Here is a 13,460-nt window from a genome sequence, read left to right as displayed (position 1 = left end):
AGTATGTGCAACCATTTCTGCCACTGCCATAAAAATCTGATCTTTTAGTACATGTGCTTGGTACTCAGAAAGAAACTGATTTCTTAAAGCCTTATGGCGTTCTGGTGGGTTCATGACAATGATGCCAGTCTCTAAACACTTCATTCTTCAATGAGCAGTGTTAGTTTGCCTCAGTCTCTTTGAAGATAAGCCTGATGCTAAGCCATGCACCCTTTTAAAGCAATACCTTCAACTTTCATGATGTCGTCAAACAACTCGATTGCATTGCAGTGGGATAACCTAATCTTCACCCCACGCTTTCTACTCATAAGCCACTTGAAAAACTGTTTTGCACTTTGGTCTTGTAATGTATATTCTGCACTTGGATGGTGTGGTTTGGACTTCAGATCCTACTGAAATGGGAAACAAATCTAAGACCTAAAGACCCCCACCCCCCTCCCAAGAAAAACCCCACCACACTGAGAAAACAATTCCATTACTGTCTACTGCTCCAAAATTAAATGAGAAAATCAACACAAACAATTAGATTTCCCCTGTTGATTTTAATACCTTGCATGTTACAGAAGTCATAGCTTCCCTCTGATTTCACTCCAGTATGGATCAGGCATCACTCCACAGCAATCACAGGAACCAAGCCCATGGGAGACATGATTTTGGTGAACTTTGTTTTTCCTGTCTACAGCACACACCCCATTTAACCCTTAAACACTAAAATTGGAATCATCTTTGTTTACATGTCCTGTGTCTTTTTAGTCATTTTCCATCTCTATCATTTGAACTTGTTCGATGATATTTCCACCTTGAAAACATGCTAATATTAACATCTGAAGTATGGGGATAAACACAATTTGATTTGCCTGGATTTCTTATGACACTGCAGTTGGAGAGGGTGCCAATCTGTATTTCAGAGCAACTGTCGGACAGGCAGGTTGTCACTGGACTTAATTTCAAGACTTCATAAAACTGCCGCATTTAGGAAAAAACATTTAGCTATGTCAATTATATTTTGACTTCAGAGGCTTGCAACTATTTCACGGCAGAATGCTGAAAAAGAAACAGCTGTGTCTATGATGGAAAGCAATCAGATATTCATACAAGTATATTGGTTAAAAAAGCAAATATTAGAGGTAACAGAATGTCCATTTTTAAGTAACAAGAGGAGATTTTTAATATCTATCGAGGATGTCAATACATTTTTTTCCAGATTTGTTGATCACTTACTTGTTTGAAAATAAGGATCACATTCTACCATAGCCTTTCTTTGCAGGCAAATGGGCTGGATAACAGCTACAGGCATTTTTCTGCATGAGGAAATTGAATAAAGACAGTTCAGGCTCCTCTCCAGAGTCAGGGACCAGCCGCAGAGCCAGCCGCGTTGCCCATCAAAGTTGCAGCTACAATTGATTTAAAATAACTCAGCAGCAATTATTCCACAATAAAACCTGATTTCTTCTTTGACGATGTTACCCGACGCTAGGCTGTAGTTGGTGTTGTCAAGCCATGGAAGCCCCTTACCTCGGGGCTGGTGTTTGGGACCCGAGGAGTTCCCAGTACCCTCAGCGTGGAGCACTCCAGGCGAACCGCTGGGGTTTTTTTAATATATATTTTTTAAAATCTGGGGTTTCTGAAGCGGCAACTTTCAGGTCAAACGCGGCAGCAGAGTGTCTACTGTACTGACCCAAGAGTCCTGGTACGGGCTGGGGAAGGCTCCGAGCCCCTCTCCGCCAGCCCTGGGTTGCGGTCTACAACCCCGCAGCTGCGGCCGGGAGCTGCTGCCCGCCGCCCACAGAGCGGGGGCACCTCTCGCCGGGCGCGGGGCTGCGGACATCCCCTTCTCCCCGTGCTTCCCGAACACCTGGGGCAGGATTAGCCAGTCTCAGGCATTCATTGTCGTTCTGCAAACTAAGTGTCGGAAGCCCCCACAAAGCAACAAAAAAAAAAAAAAAAACCTGCAAAGAGGAAAACGCTGTAATCAAGCAGCAGAGCTTTGGGGGTTTGGAGACGAGTGTGGAGAGAGTTCGGATCAAACGGGATTTAAATGTAAACAGCAGTCACTGCATATGATCAATAATCACCCCGTGTGCATTCCTCTACTCATTTAACATCGGCTAGGACAGTGCAAATATTGCAAGTGAGTACCCGACAAGGAAATCAGCTGAGCACGTGTTTAAACTGTGGTTAATTATTAATTTGAACAATTCTTTGCAATTAAATGTTTCATTTAATCGCCTCATATCGACTTGTCTAGGAAGCTACATGTCTACCTTCCAAAACGATAATGTGGGTGTAGACTTTTTCTGGGGAATTTGGTACAATTCATACAGTATCATTCGTGCAATGAATTATCATCTTTACTCTTCTTGCTTCGTTCTAACCAGCTGAGGTAACGAACAATTTTTCGTGTAAATACTTAGGACATTTTTTAGATGTTCAAAGGAAATTTGTCAGGAAGGTCCCTCAAAGTACAGGGGGAAACCACATCTCGGTGAAGATACGAGTCTTGGAAATGTGAGTTCAAAAGGAAGAGCAGCTCATGTTTTGAATGGTAACTTCCAAAGGAATTAAATGCGACCAATATTTTCCTGCTACCACTCATAATCTCTTGTCATGTCCTAGGCGGGTGGGCTCCACCCTTTGCAGTGGGTCTGGCCACCTCATTGCACGGTTCCTCGTTCACCCTACGGAGTTTGTGCTTCTGCAGCTGCCTGCTCGCTGCGTCTGTGGTCTTTCCTTCCCCTGCCGCCTCCTCCTAAATCAAATCCCTCGGGTCCCGCTGTAGAAAACAGTCCCTGAAACCTCGGAACCTGCAAAGTCCTTCTTTTCCTTCCTTCCTTCCTTCCTTCCTTCCTTCCTTCCTTCCTTCCTTCCTTCCTTCCTTCCTTCCTTCCTTCCTTCCTTCCTTCCTTCCTTCCTTCCTTCCTTCCTTCTTTTCAGATTTGGAAGAGCAATGACAAGTTGAATGAATTAAGAGCCTTGGTTTCTCCGTACACACGGCAATAAGACCCTTTCAACAAGCCATCATATTTGTCCTTAATTTCGACTTTCCCAAGCGCTGCTCTCATATTCCACTGTTTGAAATGTAGGAAGATTTAGCATAATTTGGAGGTCAGATTTCTAAATAAGCCTACTTTAAATAACAAGCCCACACGGGAGATTGTCAGTATCTTTATTTTGTATACAGTTTACACACTGGCACCGCTTTTTAAAACCGTATATGTGGGTTAAAACTCAATTTTACAACCCCCATTTATATGAGATGTAGGTTTGACATCTGTTTGCCAGAGTGTTTTGCACTTAGCCTAACACCCACTATTAAATGACAAAATTGTGGCAGGCTGTCAAAGCCAGCTGACTGACAGCTGCTCTACTTTACAAAAAAGCCCCATTCAAATATTTGCAGGGTTGAAGCTTTCTGTAACGCTGTCGCCATTCTCCCCGTTATTTAGCATGTAAAATATAAGTCAAAGTTTTAAAGCTGCTTTCCAAAATGTTGCCATTTTTCCATATAAAAAGAGCGAGCGGTGGTTGCTGGCGGGGATCCAGCGCCGAACGTATTGGGTGGATATTTCGCTGGGTCCCCGCGTTCCTCCTATCTGCACAAACCCGATAAAACTGTCATTTAGCAGCGTTTCTTAATATTGCAGCTAATTAGAGCCGGCGTGTTATTGAAGTGAGAGCAAAAATCCACTTAAAAGAGAGGGGAGGGAGGGGGGTGGAAAAAGGAGGGAGGGGAATTTTCCGTGCAGGCAGAGGTACGCAACCGGGCACGGCTCACAGCGAGACCCCCCCGGGAAAAGGGACGGGCTCTGGGGAGGGGACACTGAGGGCATCCCGGCACTCCCGCAGCGCCCTCCCCCCCCCCCCCCTCTTTTCTGCCCCCCCCACCCCCCCAGGGGTCCTTCTGGGCAGCTCTGGAAGGACGTGCAAGGAACGGCGCTAGGGGAGGGCGAGAGCTGAGCCTTGGCCGAGATCTCTCCCACTTCTAGCCCCACGGATGAGGACGTAACATTTAATTCAGGTCATTAAACAGGTTTCCCTGTTCCCCCTCCAAGCATCAATACGAGTCTGTAAAGGGCAACGGTGGCTTAAACTTAAAAGCAATCTGCTTTTTATTCCAACATCTCTAATGTTTGTATGTGACTGAGCAACTCAAAATAGCTGACGAGGTAATCCCTGCATGCTAAGGAGCCTTTGCAGCAATTGCTGGGGTTTATTTGAAACTCGGGTGCTTCCCGCAGCTTTTGCGAGACAAGCAAGGCTCTGGCTGGCAAGCGAATCGGAGGTTAATGTTGGGGGTGGGGGGATGTATGTATTAATTTATTTTTTGAACGAAGACTAGATCCACCCCCTAATAAAAGGAGACAGTCCGGCCATAGGAAGGCGGCTGCCCGCGGTGTCCGTTCCCAGCGCTCTGGCGCCGGCACCGTTGACCCCCCCAAAGGGTACAGCCCCGGCAGCCACGACCCGCCTGGATGCTACAGCCGGCTCCACCGGCGGGCAAAGCCAGCCCTCTGCTCCACTCCTCCCTCCCTCCCCGCCGCACATCCTCGGCACAGACGGGCAGGCACACACCCGCACAGCCGGAGCAGAACGGAAATCGGGGCACTCTCAGCTTTACCTGAGAATCTTTAGCTGATTTGTGTCCATTTTAATAACCTCTATCGACTTTCTTTCCTAGAGCGGTTGTCGTGTTGGCAGAAAGGGACTGGGAAAGAGTCTTTCGGGGAGGGAAGAAAAAAAAAAACCATGCAGGAGGAAAACTAACGGCGCTGTCTAGGAAAGGGGAGGTGATGGCAGTGAACGGTGCAGGGGGGAGGAAGAGCGGACCCTCCGCAGAGATCCTGAGCGGAGAGGGGGAGGTTGACAAAGCCTGGCTCCATCCCGAGGGAAGGCCGGGAGAGGGGGAGCGAGAGGGCGGAGGGGCTCTGAGTCTCCCTGTGAAATTCAAGTTTATTGTCAACAAAGGAGGGTCTGACCAGGCTCGGAGCCTCCGCTGTCCCGAGCTGTCGGAGGCAGAGTGCGGCGGGGGGCGCGGGGTCACTGGGCGGCCGGGGACCTTCAGGGTACGGCGGGGAGGGCAGGAGCAGAGTCCCGGGGCGGCCGAAGCGGGCGGTGAGGGACGAGAGGAGGCGCGGGGAGCCCCACGGCGCCGCACAGGTGCGGGAGGCAGCACCTAGGGGCGGCTCTTCACTTCCAGGAGGCATCTCTCCCAGAGAAAGGGGCAGGGGACAGTGGCCCAGCAGGAGCGGAGAGGCAGAAATGCAAGGTTAGAAGAGAAAGTGCGTGTGAGAGAAGGAAAGGGGAAGAGAAAGAGGAGGAAGGCTCCGGGCTCCACCTCCCCGCTCGGCGCGGCGCTCCAGCTGCTCTCAAACCAACTGCTCAATTCTATTCACTGCCGCGACGGAACAAAAAAGTGGCTATTTATTAGAATACTTGTTTGGTATTGTTCGGTGCCACACAAAAGGCGTTTCATTATGTTGGGGTGGGGAGAAAAGCCCCTCTCCTTTTTTTTCCCCTTTCCTTTTCTTTTTTTTTTTCTTTTCTCTCCAGACCGAAACAATAACTTGAAATTGTCTTTAAAGTCTTTTCTATCAATAATAAATTTCATTTTCTTCTCTGTCTCCCGCTCTCCCTCTCTCCCCCTCTCCTGTGCAGTGTGTATGTGTGTGCGTGCGCGTGTGTGTGTGAGGGGGAGAGAGAGAGAGCGAGTGAGCGAGAGAGCGCGAATGGTGAGTGTGCGTGTGTCGCCGGGCACTCGTGGCTCGGGCACAGCCGCCTGGGAGCTGCGGCTGGGCGAGGGGCGAGGAGGAGACCGCCGGCTCCGTGTCGCGCTGCCCTGCACCTGCGGGCACGGTCGGAGGAAGGTGTGAGCTAGGCTAGAGCAGAGGAAAAAACCAAACCAAAAAAGTAATAATAATAAGGCTGCCCCTTCAGATGATATATTTGGGAGGAGGCTGGAGCCGGAAGAGCAACTGTAAGTGTGCCTCTAACTTTTGAGGGGGTCTTCACCCTGTCTCGGGAATGGAGGAGGGGAAGCCGGCGAGGGGAGGGCTTCCAAGTTACTTTTGCTTCAAGGAGGGAAGAGCCGTTTGCAGTCACTGGGTTATCGGCTGTGACACGGATTTGGGGGGGTGCGGGTGTGGTGTGACAGCGTTTTGGGCTGCCCCCCCTCCGCCTTCTGGGGAAGACGCCTCACTGGGTTTTGAGGCGGGGGAGGAAAGCGGCGGCCGGGCAGGGGCAGGGGGCTGCGGGAGGGCTGGGGCGGGGAGGGCGCCGGGGGCGGCGGCGCTGCCTCCCGAGCGCGCAGCGCCCGCTCCCCTTACACGTTCAAAAATTAACATGTCGGTGCGCGGGTGCCATTTAGTGAAAGGTGTCTTGGGCAAAGAATCAATTTCGCTGTGACTGACCGGAGGGCTTGGCTGCATTAATACTGCCAAAAAAAAAAAGGGAAATCAATAGGCAGAGCAGCCCTCAGCTATTACAACTAATTCCTGCTTAATCTCTCCCCCTCGGAGAGAGCATTCACATGGGCTTCCAACACTGCTAATGCGGCCGGGCTGAGCCCGGCTCGATTTTCCCAAGGAACGGGGATACCCGGATCCAATCCTCTGTGAAAGTGACAGCTGCCGGGACCTCTCGACAGGGAGGTTGTGCCCAGCCTCTCGAAGCCAAGCCCCAGCCCGGAGGTTAGGGCTATCTGGCGTGGTCCCACCCAGGGTCTTACCCTCCCTCCCCAGCTCCAAAGTGGCTGTAGAGTTTTTCACTATTGCTGTAAAGTATCGGGATATTAAAAAAGGTGAAATGGATTTTCCCTCTCATAATTGACGGTGGTATTTGGGGTCGATCAACAGGCAATGCAGCAAGGTTGTACATCTATCGATCAGGGAGGGGACGCGTTTTGGCTGAATCTCTTTTCAGAAACAGGTGTTTAAACATGATAGCGGCTCCAGTCAATTAACCCATTAAAACCCCGTTTTATCGCATTGATTCCGCAGGCTGCCATAAAAGGTTATGTTTTGAAAGCCTCTTTGTTAAGGGGGGTGGGGGTTTGGATGGATGGATGGATGGATGGATGGATGGATGGGTGGATGGATGGATGGATGGATGGGGATAGGGAGAGTGGTTGCAAATTGTCCCCAAATGCCCAGTATGGAGCAGGCAGTGAGATGCCGAACTACCGTTTCTTCCCACCAAGCCAGGCTGCCCCAGCATCTCAGCGCGCCCCGTCTTCGCCCGCCGCTCCTGGTCCCGGCTCCGTGGAGGAGCAGAGCGGCCGCTGCGGGCCCCGGGGGGCTGCCGCCATCCCCTGCCCGCCTTGGGGCGCCCGGCTGCGCAGACCCTGAGGCAAAAATTGACACATCCACCTCGAGAAAGGCATCTCCCGTGAGGGCTGCACTTCCCACCCGGGGAGGAGGGGTCCGGCCGGGGGCGGGGGCTACCGCCCTGCACCTGCTGCGGGCCGGGTCAGGCTGTGGGTGCAGCTAAATTGTAGCCCCAGCTATTTGCAAGCGCTTTTCCTAAAACAGGACAGTCTATGAACAACCTGCCTCCCCCCTCCCCCTCGGCCCCAGCACCTTTTTCAGGTTTGCCAGTCTTTGCCGTAAAGTATGTGTTTGCTAAAGGTGTCAGTACCGGGTTTTTTTTACTATCCCCCTTTACGGTGACTATCAGAGAATCCGTTTAAGGAGAATGTGAAGTATCAGTCAGTGATCTGCTGAAAAACAGGTAACAAACACCCCTTTTCCAAAAGGCAAATAAACACGGGATCTCGACACCGACCAAGTAACCAGGATGTCACGTTGGGGGGAAAGAAACCGGGTTTTTCTCTTCCCTTCACTGGGGTTCGCTATCCGCCTTCCCATGGCCAGAATGCTGCACTGGATGGAGCAAGAGGATCATGTATTTCCTCTGGGTACCTTTATTTTCCAGACCAGCGGTCTGAGATTATTTAGATGTTTGTAGTTTTGCCCTTGTTTGCTGTTTTCTAAAATAAGCACTGAATGCGCTACCGAAAAGGTTTGAAACCGTGTCAAAGTGATGTTTTAATCTCATTGAAAGGTGTATTAAACGAGAAGATGTAATTTGTGTGGGATGTTTCGATGAAAGGAGAGATTGGAGTGGATGATACTTTCGCTCTTCTGTGAACCTCATGTCACATTTATATTGAAGCCTGTGTAGCTAATCTAATTTGCAATAACAGGATGGCCTGCAAGAAAGAAGCTTCTATATTATTTAGGGCTTTTTCTTACCTCGTTTATTTTTTTTTTTTTTTGCACAAATTCATTCTGACTTGCCCTGAATGATGCCTTTGCAATTTGGGGATAACTGACGAGGATGCAAACCAGAAATATTGCCTTTATGGTGTTCTGAGCGACGCGCCACAGACATAACTACCCAGGTTGCCCTGCTATAAATGGGATGTCGCATTTGGGCTTGTGAAGCTCTTTTTCCGTGACTGACATTTCAGCAGTGCAGTTTTAAAGATTAACTGGGTAATAACTCCCCTTGTCGTTCTAGTCCGACAGACTCTCCATCGCCGCAGCTCTTCCTTTTCCTTTAAAAGTTTTCAGTTACAAAATTAAACTTTTAAAATATTTTTCTTTTGGTGGAAAGTAAATTGCTGGGTAGGTTTTCTGTTGGTGGGGGTTTTTTTTGTTTCTTGGTATGGGTTTGTTTTTGTTTTTTTTTTTTCTAAAGGGCCACTCGGTAACTCGACTGTAAAAGGTAAATGGTCTGGCTATCCTTTTAGGTAGAAATCCCAAACCATAAAAAATAGAACAGTGTAAACCCTCATCTCCCGCGAGATGCTGTGCCATCTGATCAGCACATATTCCCGGCATGTGCCTTAGTACTAATAATTTTAAAAGAAATTTTAAAATCTGGACAGACTTTAAAATTACAACTTTTGTGTAATGTAAGAAGGTGTATTCAGCCTGTTAATTACAGGGAGTTGTGTCATTGGAATGTTATCAATTACCTATTCAGTTTTACTGTAATTACTAACAAAATTAGACAAGGATGGATCACAATACAGGATATTCCTCTTTCGGAACAATACTGTGCTGGAAGTCGAGCTGATGCGTAGCATAAACAAACATTTTAGAAAATGCTCCTGCTGGCAAAACTTCGTAAAGACACGATTCTGTTTTTTCTACCGACTCAGAAGTCCCACCGAGCGAAGGATCGGGGCTGTTCCAAGCCGAGGGGGCATCCAGAATGTCCTGCCGGGAAGAGGAGGGGGGAAGCAAATCTCTGCTTAGGCGCGGTCTGACCGTCCCGCCGTCCCACCGAGGTGTGCCTCGCCTTTCCCTTGGCAATGTCTGTCCCGGGAGCTGGGCTGCGACGGGACACCCCCCGGCACACCCGCCCGCCGGGACCCGCTGCCGCCTTGGGGCGGCCGCCGGCTGCTGCGGAGATCAAACGTGTGGGGAGATCGATAGTACTTCTTTTAGGCGCAAGGAAAATATAAAGCTCATTTTCAAAGCCAGTAAAAACTAGAAAGGAAGGAGAGAAAAGAGGAAGGCTGGGATATACAAACTCTTCGGAAAGGGGCAATTTATCGACACTGCGGAGAGAGCGGTGATGCAGAATTCCTTTAGAAAAATGGCTCCAGCCGCCCTTTTATCTGACACAATAAATACATAAATAAATGGAATTTCCTACACGGAGCAGCAGCCTGCCCTCTGGCCGCTTTGATTTTGCCCGGAGCAGGCTGGCCCTGAGCACACCCCTGTGTTCCGTGTCGCGCCCCCTGCCCAGCACCCGCGCCCCGCAGGGAGGGCGGCTCTCGGCAGCCGAGCCTCGCCAGCCCAGTTGTGCAGAGTACCTGCCTGCTCTCATTAGGACTTCAGAAACCCTTCGGTCCCGTCCCGTACCACCCTCGGCGTTCCCCCGCTGTGCTCCCGACTTTGCCCAGGCGCACCCCCGCAGGACAGTCTCGGTGCTGGTGTCCCTGATTGCCCCCTCCCCTCGTGCTCCCAGCGTGGCGGCGGACGACCCGTTGGTTGGGATGGAGATAGAGGGAAAGCGGCCTGTGAGCCACTGACCCCGGCCCGAGCCGCTCCGGGGAGCCGCAGCGAGGTCCCGCAGCGGGGCCGCCGCCGCTCGGGTCGCGCTGGTGTAGCAGCAGTCCGGGCTGTCTGGGAGCGGCGGCCGGGAGCGGGGCGGCGGCCGGGAGCGGGGCGCGCCGAGGCGGCGGCAGGACAGCCCTTACTCTCCTCACGCTTCCAGTTGGTTGGCACGGCTCTCCTGGGCGAAGGGGGGAGACATTTCTCGTCAGGGAATTTTAGCCCTTTGCATCCCCCCCCTTTTCTTTTTCCCCCTTCCCTTTCATTCATAAACCTGGTGGCTATAGACGCAGCTTGAATATTGACGTCTCTTCCCCCAACTGCTCCTCCGTTAACCCAATTACAGAATTCATCAAGAACTGTGTTGAATTATCTCTTTCCATACAGTATCAGCATTAGCCTAATTAAAAGCTATAATGTCTGATATAATGATTAAATCGTTAGCTCTGCTGTAGGGAAGCAATATTTTGTTTTCCCTTCAATTAGAAGCTGATTGAGGTTTTCAGAGCAGGTCAGCTGTGAAATTTGAATTATATGTGTGAGTACCGTTCACAGGGTGAGCCCCTACTCGAAAGCTCCAGAGATTCTCCATACGCTTTTACCCACCAAGCTGAGAAAAGACAACAAAACACAGAGAGGCCGTAGCTGATTTGGGACTGGGGCTGTAGGATTGCACAGAACGCTGGAAAAGAAAGCGAGACTCTATTCAGGCGCCCTTTTTCCAACCATCCCATCTCGACTGGGTATCAAGCAGGTCGTGTTGAAGGCTGTGGTCCCCGAGTCGCCAAGTCACCGAGGCGGGAAAATGCTTTCCCTCTCTCCTTTGCCTGCCCTCCCTCCCGGTTTGCTCGCTTTGGCCCAGGTAATGGCACCCCGGTAGCAAGGGAGTGCTTTGCATTTCGTGCCGGCTGGCGGGTTTTGGAGTGAAGTGCCAGAGGAGCTGCAAGCGAGCGCACTCCCTCCCCGCCTCACGTTTCAGACAGGGCTGGCGAGGGACCAGGCAGGATCTCTCACGAGCGTCTCCCCACGGCATCGCCCCGGAGCGGGCTGGCGCTCGCCGGCCCCGACCCGGGGCGAGGGCGAGGGAGGCACGGCGGCAGCCAGCAGACGGCGATCGCCGCCTGCTCCGGGGCGCCCGGTTCGGCCCCGCCGCCCCGCTGCCCCCTCCTCGTCTGCGGGGGCACAGAGCGCACAGCGTCGGCCGGGCCCTCGGCGGGCGACCCCCACCCCGAGGGGGCGGCCCTCCAGGCTCAGCAGGGCGCGGGGAGAGGCACCGCCCGCCGGGGCGCGTCCCACCTCGCAGCGCGGAGATGGGGGGGAGCCGTGGCCGGGGGCAGGCACTTGTCACTGCGACCGGCCTGCGAAAAGCCCTCGCCGGTACTTGTCCCCTCTGCAGGCCCGAGGGGAGACCGCTGCCGCGGCCGGACATTTAGCCCTCTCCGGTTCTGCTCCCAGTGCGGGACCTCCTCTCCGCCTCCCCTCTGACTTTCCTGCAGCGTTCACCCAGCACACACCACACCCCCGGCCGCCCCCACCTATTCCCTCCACCACCCGACTCCTGGTTCTTTGCAACCCCCCTTTCTGCAGGGGAAAGTCCAAGGACCTCTCATCTCCGGGAGCAGCCCCGGCCTGCACCACCCCAGCCCCGCAGCCCTGTCAAACGACACTCGCCAGTGCTTGACCTCGTTCCTTGTCCCGTGAATCGGGATCTGCACTACCTTTACCACAGAAGAAAAGTCCCTGTCTGCCCCCCCGAACTGGCTTTTACACCTTCCTCCCCCCCCCCGTTCAGTCGATAGACACCCCCTGGCCGAAGGTGAGTGGGGTGCACCTGGGCGAGAGGCAAGAGGGACTCACGGCAGCAGCATATCCTCGCTCCCTGCTCTCTGTCCGCGTTTCTCCCCGCTACCGCGTTCATGGTAGTTTGGCTGCTTCTAGGGGAGGGAAGGGGCATTTTCTGTTTATTTGCCGGGGATCAGGAAAAAGAGGTAAAAAGTCCAGGAGGGGGCAGGCCCCGGGACGGTGTGGATTAGCAGCTTCCTCTGCACCAGGGAAGGGAAAGTTCAGCCTCGGGCACAGTTTCCCTGTACGTGAGGGGGAGGGAAGCTGGTGTGTATGCCCAATTCCCAGGGATAAGGGTGTGAGGGGGAGGGAAGCTGGTGTGTATGCCCAATTCCCAGGGATAAGGGTGTGTTCCCACGGGGTCCACCGGCTGGCAGGACGCATAGGACTCATCCGGAAAAGAATGCCCCCCAGCGATTCCACCCATTTATTTGTCAGGAAGCCTTTAGGTGCCTTTATATCAAATTTCAGGGGAAAATACCACTAGGGCCTTGGGTGGATAATGTGCAAGCCATGACATCTTATCTCGCAGTTTTTACTCCTCATCTTCATTTGGCCGTCGAAGTGGAAACACGCCTTTCTGCAGCAACCTTCTCCTCGTCTCCCTCCCCTCCTACCCTAACCAATTATATTTTTAATACATAATTTAACAATCACAACGGCCTCCCTTGTTTTGCTGTGGCAGGTATGGCAATTTGAGAAACTGTCAGCTGGAGAAGCACGCGTGTGTTCCTGCACCGTCTTCCATGCCCTCTTTGCACCCTTAGGTGCACTGGGAGAGAACAGTCTCCTCCCAAAAGCACCGGCACCAGAGTTACTAGCATCACTCAGGCTGAGCTCAAAGGGCCTAGAAGCAGCCTGAGCCTTTGGCCGTCAGAAGCGGAGAGGCACTTTCGCCTCCCCAGCAAACCTAGATTATCGTGATGAGATCACTATTTCATGACGAGTCACTGGAAATGAGAAAAAAAAGTCTGATCCTAGCCCAGTGCCTAAGGCTGGTGCTTTGTACACGGTACATACTCCTCCTGCAGAAAACTTCTGGTGGTAATAACAGCAATTGGGGGAGTTGCAGCGTGATTCCAGCCTTGGATGGCCACTAGGGTCAGGAAAATTAACACGGACCGTGAAAAGAGCAGGCATGCTGCGTGTCCCTTTCTCCACCTGGTGAAAGATGATGGGGGTGGCCGTTTATACATGCGTGGGCATTTGTCTGATGGACTTGCCATTCCTATGGCTGCAATTAAAGACTGCAGCATGAATTTCTGTGTGGACCATTTTCTCCCCCCTATAAAATAACTATAATCTCACAGGACAGCCAGGGCACAAAGGTAGTCTTTTAATATTTTCAAGGGGAAAAAATCATGCACCTGTAGTTACTGTATACAAAGATAACATGTTTCCGTGTACCTTCTTTAGTCGCAGGTGCTTTTAACTCCTCTAGGACTAAGTGAATAACGACGGCGTCCAGCCTCTGCCTCATGCCTGGGCCTGGGAGCAGTTTTAACACCTGGGAGAAATGTCTGAGGGGGCTCCAGAGAATTCTCCAGAACG

General features: G+C 51.9%; 1 long non-coding RNA gene across 1 annotated transcript in view; it reads left to right on the top strand.

Annotated features, from left to right (window-relative positions):
* Positions 1-5,713: 5,713 nt before the first annotated feature.
* Positions 5,714-13,460, top strand: part of LOC104686121 — a 32,131-nt gene continuing 24,384 nt past the window's right edge. The window contains exon 1 of the long non-coding RNA XR_005601548.1: positions 5,714-5,974. This is a non-coding gene — a long non-coding RNA (uncharacterized LOC104686121). The remainder of the gene's footprint in view (positions 5,975-13,460) is intronic.

This window comes from Corvus cornix, chromosome 1 (genome assembly GCF_000738735.6).
Source record: "Corvus cornix cornix isolate S_Up_H32 chromosome 1, ASM73873v5, whole genome shotgun sequence".
Classification (NCBI taxonomy): Eukaryota; Metazoa; Chordata; class Aves; order Passeriformes; family Corvidae; genus Corvus; species Corvus cornix.
This window is presented reverse-complemented; position numbering and strand designations above follow the sequence as displayed.